The sequence below is a fragment of the Canis aureus genome, chromosome 37 (assembly GCF_053574225.1).
Source record: "Canis aureus isolate CA01 chromosome 37, VMU_Caureus_v.1.0, whole genome shotgun sequence".
In the NCBI taxonomy this organism is placed as follows: Eukaryota; Metazoa; Chordata; class Mammalia; order Carnivora; family Canidae; genus Canis; species Canis aureus.
In genome coordinates this window covers 18,621,630-18,631,421 of record NC_135647.1, presented here as the reverse complement: position 1 = coordinate 18,631,421, position 9,792 = coordinate 18,621,630, and the positions used below count along the sequence as shown (strand labels likewise).

General features: G+C 35.2%; 1 long non-coding RNA gene across 2 annotated transcripts in view; it reads left to right on the top strand.

The window, feature by feature from the left end:
* Positions 1 to 4: 4 nt before the first annotated feature.
* LOC144306501 (uncharacterized) overlaps positions 5 to 9,792 on the top strand; it is a 70,786-nt gene continuing 60,998 nt past the window's right edge. Inside the window, exon 1 of one of the 2 annotated variants that reach the window (XR_013373591.1) lies at positions 5 to 462. This is a non-coding gene — a long non-coding RNA (uncharacterized LOC144306501). Of the gene's footprint in view, positions 574 to 9,792 lie in introns of both variants that reach the window. The other variant, XR_013373589.1, reaches the window with a different exon arrangement.

Below are 9,792 nucleotides of genomic sequence, written 5' to 3'. Positions count from 1 at the left end.
ATGGCAAACATCTCTGGGAGGGAGCTCCGGGCAGAGCGGGCTTTGGTGTCGCGGTAGACGGGGTCTGCCAACTTCTAGGCTGCCAGAGTTAACGGCTTAGCTGATTTGGCATGCTGGGAAAAATCTGTATGCATAATTGGAGTCGAGATGTACCTTAGCTTGCCTTGGGAACCTGTGAATTTGAACACTCAAATGGAAGAGCAGAGGGTTCACAATCTTATTAGAAGCTTCTAACGGCGTTATTCGTGGGGAGTTTAATTGCGCTGTAACGGTGTATTGGAAAAACTAATTTTTCTTCTTTCCATTTGCAGCTCAATAGTAGCAGTAGCATTATAAATGTAAGGATTGCTATAGAGCACTGGGTACCTTAGATACCATCAAGCAAACCATCTAGCAATTCCCGAGGCCCAAGAAAATCAGCCGCTAATAGTTTTGATGATCTTTATTTGCAGTCCCACAAAGGTAAAGCGATGATGTGGTTTACGTAGCTTTTGGCATGAAAATAAGCAATGCACCTAGCAGTTCTTCCCTGAGCTGTTTTATTCTTATATCTTCAAAGTAGAAAATGAGCAGGTATGTTGAAGCTTGGACTACTTCCAAAAGATTTCTGGAGACTTTTTTTTTTCCACATTGAAAAGTGAATAAACAAAATGTGTGTTAGTCTGAGAGAAATGGAAAAGAAGGACTGCAAGGTAGCTCATTACTAATTCAGAAATGTAGAGGGTTCGTGGGGGAAGGCTGTCCCTTCCCCACCCTCAAATACTTAATGAGCTAACACTGGCAGCAGAATTAAATATAAGGAAAAGGAAATTTGGCCAAATCAACATAAACAAAATCCAAAGGAAATTCCAGTGTAAGTAGGTTGCTGTTGCACATTGATTTTCTGTCTTTTCTCCATATAAAGAGAATTGGCCAGCCCTCTGAGAAAATTTACATATATATTTTCAGGGTCTAGGTTCAGTTTCTGCTTATAATAAAACATTTAAAAAAAATTCCACAGTTATGTGATATCAGCGGATGGTATATTTAAAATAAGGCTTGACCTAAATGATCTGAACTGTGATTTGAGGTTCAGGGTAAAAAAAAAATTTTTTTTTTTAATTCTCTGGTGTTCTTACTTTTGTTGTGGATGTTCATGGCTGGGGGAGAAAATTGGTTAACCACTGCAGTACTTCTGAGATGAAAGGCAAAGGAGGTGGCACTACGTAAAAAGAGGCAAATTTAAACTGGATTTCAGAAACCAGAGATTCTTTTCTCTATTCAGTACTAACTGGTTATGTCGCTGTAGGCAGGCAATTAGCCTAATTAAGACTCAATTTCCCCAAATATAACCACAGTGGGCTTGGATTCTCTCTGGTTCCTTTTGGCGTTGACATCCTGTCTTTCAATATTTAAGGTGAACACATGTATTTCACTTTTTGCCTTAAAGTGATCATTCATTATTGTATACTTTTGCCTTAAAGTGAACATGTGTTTTTGTATGACTGATGCAATTTTGTAATTATAATTTTGAAATGTGATTGCACCACTAAAGTAATTCTGTATGGTTGGCTGGAAAGCCTTTTGTTGTGCCAGTTGTCGTACATAAATATCACGGCTTGCTTGTTTTAAACAGAAGTTAGAGGTGGCAATAGAGAGAGGGATCCAGACGTCCCTGTCGTATTCTCTATTCTTAACACCAACAGATGAGAAAGGGATCAGAAGTGCTTCATGTAGACAGGGCAGGCTTCGTGGACACGCACGCTTAGAAGGACCCTGTGCTTGGTTTAATACTGTTGCCATATTGAAATTCATTACTGTTTTGTTTTGAGAAAGAGAGAGAGAGAGAGAATGCATGTATCCACACACCTACTTGTATGAGCAGGGGGTGGGGGCAGAGTGAGAGGGAGAGAATCCCAAGCAGCCTCCATGCCTAGCATGTAGCTTCACACAGGACTTGATCTCACAACCCTCAGATCATGACCTGAGCCAAAATCAAGAGTCAGGCCCTTATCCAACTGAGCCACCCAGGTGCTCCCCATTGAAGTTTTTTTTTTTTTTTAAGGACCCTGCGTTTTCCTTTTGTAGTGGGCGCCATGACTTTTCTAGCCAGTCATGCCTGTAAAGCTTGTCAACTTTGCTCTTGAGTTTAATAGACTAAGAAGATTCCAAGCATTTGAGATTTTGACATTCTGTGTCTAGTGCTCAAATAGATCTTTAGTAAATGCAGATATATTTCAGAAACTTCAACATGATCTAGCATGGCTGCCTGTGTACCCATTATTTACCTCCTCAGGGAACCCAGAGGGAAACTTAATACTTGCTGAGCACTATTGTGTGTGTGTGTTCGATGCGTTAGCATAACTTATTTATCCTTCAGTTTCTGCAAATGAATAATAGGAAGTGTGTGACCCTCCAGGTATGATTTGAGACAGGGCTTTTGGATGCAAACTACAGTATCTACTCTGGTTAATTTAAGCAGAGCTGGGGAATAAAGGAAAATATTTTAGGAAGTTCACAGTAATATTAAGCTGGAGGCTAAAGAAACAATCTCAAACATAGGGTTCAAAGCCAAGTTGGAGAATTGGCCCGTTAGGAAACTTCTACCACTTATATCCTGGCTGCAAAGTACAAACACCAGAAATTAGATCTTATTACAGCTACTCCTGCTACCAGCACCAATGCCACTTCTGCCTCAGGAATATGACCTTCAAATTGTTAGGAAACTTCTTTTTCATCATTACCTGTGGAAGCTGGATGCCTGGGCTACTAGCTTTTCCAGGAGAAATGGCAGGTGCATGCACAGTGGCTTCCTAACATTCTTTACTTCTGGATCAAAGTTCTGATTGTCAGAACTTAGTCACTTGCTTGTGTCCAGTCTGTAAGATAACCCAGGAAATTGAATTTTGTCTTCCATATTCAAGGGGAATTGATTATATATTAATCTCTACTTCCATGCCTAAGTGATCAAAATAATGGAAATGATTGGTCATTCTACAATCTTATCTGCTGTGCACTGTAGGAACAATAGAATAATAAAAAATGTATGACTATCCCAAACTATAACTATTTATATAATTATCAAAAGTGGGGAGATAAGATAAAGGATGTTTGGAAATGAGACTAGCTTGCTGATTGCTCTATTGGTGCTGATTAGAAGAAAAAAAGCCATTATTTTACATTAGGTGCTGAAGAAGCAGGAGGGAAGGAGAAAGAAAAAATTTCTAGCAAATTCCAACATTGTTCATAATAGGCAAGTGATAGGCAGTATCCCAAAAAAGGGAGGATTTGGTTATTATATAAAGGTAACCTCAGAGCAAAAATATAAGCTTTCCTAAACACTAAAAGAAAGAGAGAATGCAAACAAATAAAGCAGACCATGGATGACTGTCTGTCTGTACTGATGGAACTGAGGCCAAGCATATACATTATATTAATAAATATGTAGGTTTAATTCACCTATAAAAGGATTTTATTTTTTTAAAGATTTTATTTGTTTATTAGAAAGAGCATATAAGCAAGGAGGAGGGGCAGAGGGAGAGAGAGAGAAGCAGTGTCCTTGCTGAGCAGGGAGCCCAAGCAGGGCTTGATCCCAGGACAGATGCTTAACTGACTGAGCTGCCCAGGCACCCTGATAAGAATTTAAGTATTGGCTAACAAAGTAACACTCACATTCTGTTGTTTACAAGAGCACAAAGGGCACTTTACAATGCTAAAGGCTAAAGGCTACAATATGGGCTAAAGATAGAATAGTAATTAATGCTAATGTTATGTACCAAAAAACGTGACAAAATTTTCACCCAAGCAGAAACAACAGAAAATGCAGGAGAAGCAGAAACTCAGGAGGCTTTGGTATATCTCTCTCAATCTGAGACAAGAGTAAGTGGGGAAAAAAATCAGAAGAATATAGAAAATCCAGAAAGATAAGCAGTAATGTAGAAGATAGACATATGTACAAATCCCTGAATCTTGATACATAAAGGAAACACCTTATTTATTAGTATTCCTATGGCTGCTGTGACAAATTCCTACCCTCTTGAGTAGGAATTCATTCCATTGCATTCTGGAGGCTAGAAGTCCAAAATTCGTTACACCAAAATGAAGATGTTGGCAGGGTGCATCATTCCAATAAAGGCCAGCGTCCTCATATTTCTTTCTGTTACATCTTTAGAAACCCTTGTCCTTTGTGTCAAGTCTCTCTCTGTCCCTCTCTCATAAAGATGCTTGTAATTGCATACAGGGCCCAGTTGGATAAATGAGGATAATCCCTCATCTATAAATCCTTAACTTAATCATACCTGCAAAGACCCTTTTTTATATTCCTTTATAGAGTAGTATATTTCCAGGTTCTAAGCATAAGACCTAATATATTAGGGGTCCATTGTCAGCCTTCTATACCTTCATTTTGAATGCACATGAACATTCATGAAAATTGATTGCATCTTAGGTCATGAAGAAAATAAATTTGAAAAGTAATAAATTCTAAAATTAAAAATAATGAAAACCTAATTTTTTGACCCACAATGCAGTAGAATCAGAAACTAATAAAAATGAAAATTTAAAAAGATGTCTTTTAGAAATGTAAAAACATTTTAATAAGCAACTTTTGGGTCAAAGAGAAACACGGCTGAAATAGAATATTGTGGATCTATGAATGAAGTTCTGAGAGGAAAATTTATACCGTGAAATATTTATATGAATAAAAATGAAAAATAAACTAAAACTGAAATGTAAATAATTTGAAAATAAGCCAAAAGAAAGCACAAGGAAAGAAATGATAAATATAAAAGAAATGTATAAGAAAACAACAATAACAACAGAAGAGTAGAACTTATGAATAAATTCAAATCATAAAAGTTGAAAAATTCACAAAATTAACAAACCACTAGCTACTATATGTAATGAAAAATATGAAAAGGAGAAACCATAAATACACAAAATTAAAAGTGTCAAGAAGGCAATAACCATTATAACAGAATTTTAAAAATCATAGAGATTTATTTTGTATAAGTCTCTGTAAATAAATGTACACTTAGATGAAGTTTCCTAGAAAAAATTTTTTGAATTGTTTTCTAGAAAAATGCAATATAATAAAATTGACACCAGTGAGAAAGAAATCCTAAAGATTCCATTGTAGTTACTATGGAAGAAATAGAGGAAGTAATAAAAGAGCTGCCTTATAAAAAGGATCAATTCCAGATGTGTTCACAGTGGGATTCTACCGAAATTAAAGATCAGATCATCTTAATGCTCATTAGATTACTCCACAGCAAAGAAGAAAAACTTGAAAATTTGTTTTATGAAGAGCCTAAAGCATTGATCCCTAAACCTGTCAAAGATTTCTCTAAACAGGAAAACTACAGAACAATCTCAGTTATAAATATATGTGTAAAAATGGCAAATAAATATTAGCAAATAGAATCCAATTGCATATTAAAAAATACATCATAAATACATGGAATTCATTCCAAGAATGCTAGGGTGGTCCAAAATTAGGGAATCTGTTAATATATTGCATCATGTTAACGTGGCTAACGAGAAAAATCATATAATCATTACTGCAGGCTCAAAAACCATTTGACATTATTTAATACTCATTCACATTAAGAACACTCAATAAAATAGCAATTAATGTACAAGTGTGTGTGTGTGTGTGTGTGTGCACGTGTGTGCCAAAATTCCAAGGGTAGAGTTTACTTTTTATTTAATGGAAAAACGTGGGAAGCTTTCTTGTTAAAATCAGGAAAAAAGCAAAATCACCATCTCCACTATTTAATAACATTGTGTGAGAGAGTGTCAGCCAATGCTTTTACATAAGAAAAATTAATTAGAGGCATTCAAATAGAAATGAGAGTTTAAAATCTGTAGAGAATTTGATTTTATATCCTGAAAACTCAAGATAATCAATGGAAGAACTACAAATAATAAGAGAATTTATCAAAGCAGCAGATTATAATAAGAATGTAAAAAATCAGTAGTTAGAAGTTATAAAGAGAAGATAACATTTGTATTAAATATTTAAAAATGGAGATATAAAAATATAGTAAGTGTTAGTCATATGAATAACAATATAAAAACACAAAGCTGCAAAAGTGCATTGAAAAGTACATGGAGGGGATCCCTGGGTGGCGCAGCGGTTTGGCGCCTGCCTTTGGCCCAGGGCGCGATCCTGGAGACCCGGGGTCGAGTCCCACGTCGGGCTCCCGGTGCATGGAGCCTGCTTCTCCTCTGCCTGTGTCTCTGCCTCTCTCTCTCTCTGTGTGACTATCATAAATAAATAAAAATTTATTAAAAAAAAAGTACATGGACAAACATGCTGTATGAATTTATAAATTACTAAATTCCAATAAAAAATAACAGGTAGTTTAAAAAATATATGGAACTGGATAAGAAAAGAGTTTATTAGAAGAACAGAGTTCGTTCAGAAAGAACATAAAAATTCCATGGGTGAAAAAAGAGCAATGGAGGGTAGGAGCTGGGAGAACACTTTAAGATATTAAAACTTTAATTATAAATCCTTTATAATCAAAACAAGATGCTACTGACATATTAAGAGATGGATCAGGGGATCCCTGGGTGGCTCAGTGGTTTAGCACCTGCCTTTGGCCCAGGGTGTGATCCTGGGGTCCCGGGATCGAGTCTCACATCGGGCTCCCTGCATGGAATCTGATTCTCCCTCTGCCTGTGTCTCTGCCTCTCTCTCTGTGTCTCTCATGAATAAATAAATAAAATCTTAAAAAAAAAGAGATGGATCAAAGGAACAGAATAGAAAATCCAGATATAGACCCAGCAGTATTTAATATGCAATAAAGTCAGGATCTCAAATCAGTGGGGGAAAAGATGGACTTTTTAATAAATGGTATTCAATAGCCCCCCCCACAGATAAATTCCAAAATATATTCGAGATTTTAAGGTATAAAATAAAGCTTACCAGTACTAAAAGAAAATATGAGTAATTTGTACTTACACTATGTTCTCATAATAACACAAAATGTATTATGTACTCATAATAAGAGGAATAAAAATTATAACCACATTGACACCACTTCTTGTCTATCATATTGGCAATAATCCAAAGGGATGAGAACACACTCTATGGTGGGTCATGTGAAGAAATGGGAACTCATACACTTCAGGTGACTGCACAATGATATAATCCCCATGTGGGGAATTGGGTGGGGCCTAGCAAAATTACAAACATGTTTAGCCTTTGGCCCAGAAATTCCACCTCTAGGATTGATTCCATGGAATACTGATGGCAACAAAAAGATGTGTGTATAAGGCTATTGAATGCCATCTTGTTTATGATAATAAAAATTGTAAACATCCAAATGTCCTGAAATAGGGGACAGAGTACCATGTCGCTCCAAAAATGAATGAAGACCACCTTTACACAGTGGCACAGAATGATCTCCAGAATACATTGTTAAGTGTAAAAAAAGCAAGGTGGATAAAATGTTTATAGTATGCTACCATTCATCTAATGAAGGAGGGGATAGTACAAATATACACACATTATTGCTTCTATGTAAAAAGTGGAATAATAAACCAAAAACTTAAAAAAATTAAGGGGACAGGAATAGAAACTAGACTTTTGTGACTATACTTTTTCTTATAGGTTTGACTTTGGAACCACGTACATATTTTCACATAATTATAAACATATTAAATTCTAAAAAGTTATCCCTAAAAACTGAAAGCAAAATAAAGCAAATGGCACATCAAGTTGGTGGCACAATCACATAGTGTGGAACTTTTTTAAATGACTTTATAACACGGTTATTTAGTTGTACATTCTTAGTGAGATATATTCTAAAGAAAAAAGTTCAATAAAAAATGTCAGATTTATTTATTTTTGTTGGATTAGCATACTGGCAGTGTTGTTATTCTAAGGCGTGTGTGCTGTGGCACAAAGCAAAGGAGTAATTATGTGCTGTTGCTAGAAAGTAGGGGTTTTGGTATGGTTGAAAAGAGAAACAGATGTTAAGATAAGCTAAATCAAAACTCCTCAGTTCTGAGTTTGAATCGAAATATCAATATGAGTTCATGATGATTTTATCTTAAAGAAAATGAAAAGTATTTCCTATCTAGCTCTGTTCACTTAAAAGTCTTAGAAATGGGGACAACTCAGTAACACTCAGAGCCAATTGTACCCAGATTCTAGTTTCAAATACGATTTCCACTAAAAGAAATAATGGTTCTTTGGTGAATTGACTGATTCCAGGTCTGGGCTAAGACATGTATAAGATGAGTTTAGGTCATCTTGTCATAGCAGAAAGCAAAGAACTTATCAAAAAGTAATGAGAAAGTGTTTTTAGGATGGGATAGGATCATTTGAGTGTCAGAATAATTGCAGTGGATTAAAACACTTTAAATATATTTGAATCTGTGAGCTAATAATGATACTAAAAAACAAAAAAGAATAGACTCAAAGCATTGATCACATGTGGATAATTCTAGTGATCCAGTTCATTATTTTGAAAAGTGATAAATAATGGGAAAAAAACATTTTTCTTGATTATTCTATTGATATTATATTTCAGGGAAACCAAATACTGTTGAAGGGAAAGTTTCTCTTTATGGAAGTGTTCCAGCTAATAAGTCAAGATAAAACAATAGAATAATAATATTCTATACAATTGGATCTAGGTGATGATTATTATTATCATATAATGGAAATATAGATCTAGGCAATGATTATTAATAATTGTTCACATTACTCATTAACAAGTAGTCTTGACAGTTGATGTAGTCTTGCCAATTGAATTTGAATCTGATTAAGTCTTTTGCTCTAGCAACCAGTTTACAGGAAGTAACGGGGAAAGAGGAACATGTTAACTAGTACCATGGACAAACAATCAGCAAATTCTATCATAGAGAGCTCTAAGGAACAAATGATCTATTTCATTAATAAATTTAAAAAAATAAAGGAGGGAGGTAAAACTTATAAATTTAAAGAGTTCTAGGGACATATCTAACCAATTGCAATGTATAGATATTTTCTTTTTTTTCCAAATTTTATTTAAATTTTTGTTAGTTAACATATATAATATAATATTGGTTTCAGGAGTAAAATTTAGTGATTCATCACTTATATATAACACCCAGTGCTCATTGCAACACAACAACACTTCTTAATACCCATCACTCACTTAGCTCATCCCCTGTCCACTCCCCTCCATCAATCCTCAGTTTATTCTCTATCATTAAGTCTTTTACGCTTTGCTTCCTTTTCTTTTTTTCTCTTTCCCTTATGTTCATCTGTTTTGTCTCGTAAGTTTCACATATGAGTGAAATCATATGGGATTTGTCTTTCTCTGAGTGATTTATTTAATGTAGCATAATACACTCTAGCTCCATCCACATCATTGCAAATGACAAGATTTCATTCTTTTTGATCGCTGAGTAATATTCCATTTTATATATATATATATATATATATATATATATATATATATATCACCTCTTCTTATGCATTCATCAGTTGATGGACATAAGAGCTCTTTCCATAATTTAGCTATTGTTGATAATGCTGCTATAAGTATTGGGGTTCATATGCCCCCTTTTGTATCCTTTGGATAAATACCTAGTAGTGCTAGGTTGTAGAGTAGTTCTATTTTTAACTTTTTAAGAAAATTACATACTGTTTTCCTCAGTGGCTGCACCAGTTTGCATTCCTACCGACAGTGTAAGAGGGTTCCCCTCTCTCTGCAACCTTGCCAATACCTGCTGTTTCTTGTGTGAGATGACAGGTGTGAGACGGTATCTCATTGTGGTTTTGATATGTATTTCTCTGATGATGAGGGATGTTGA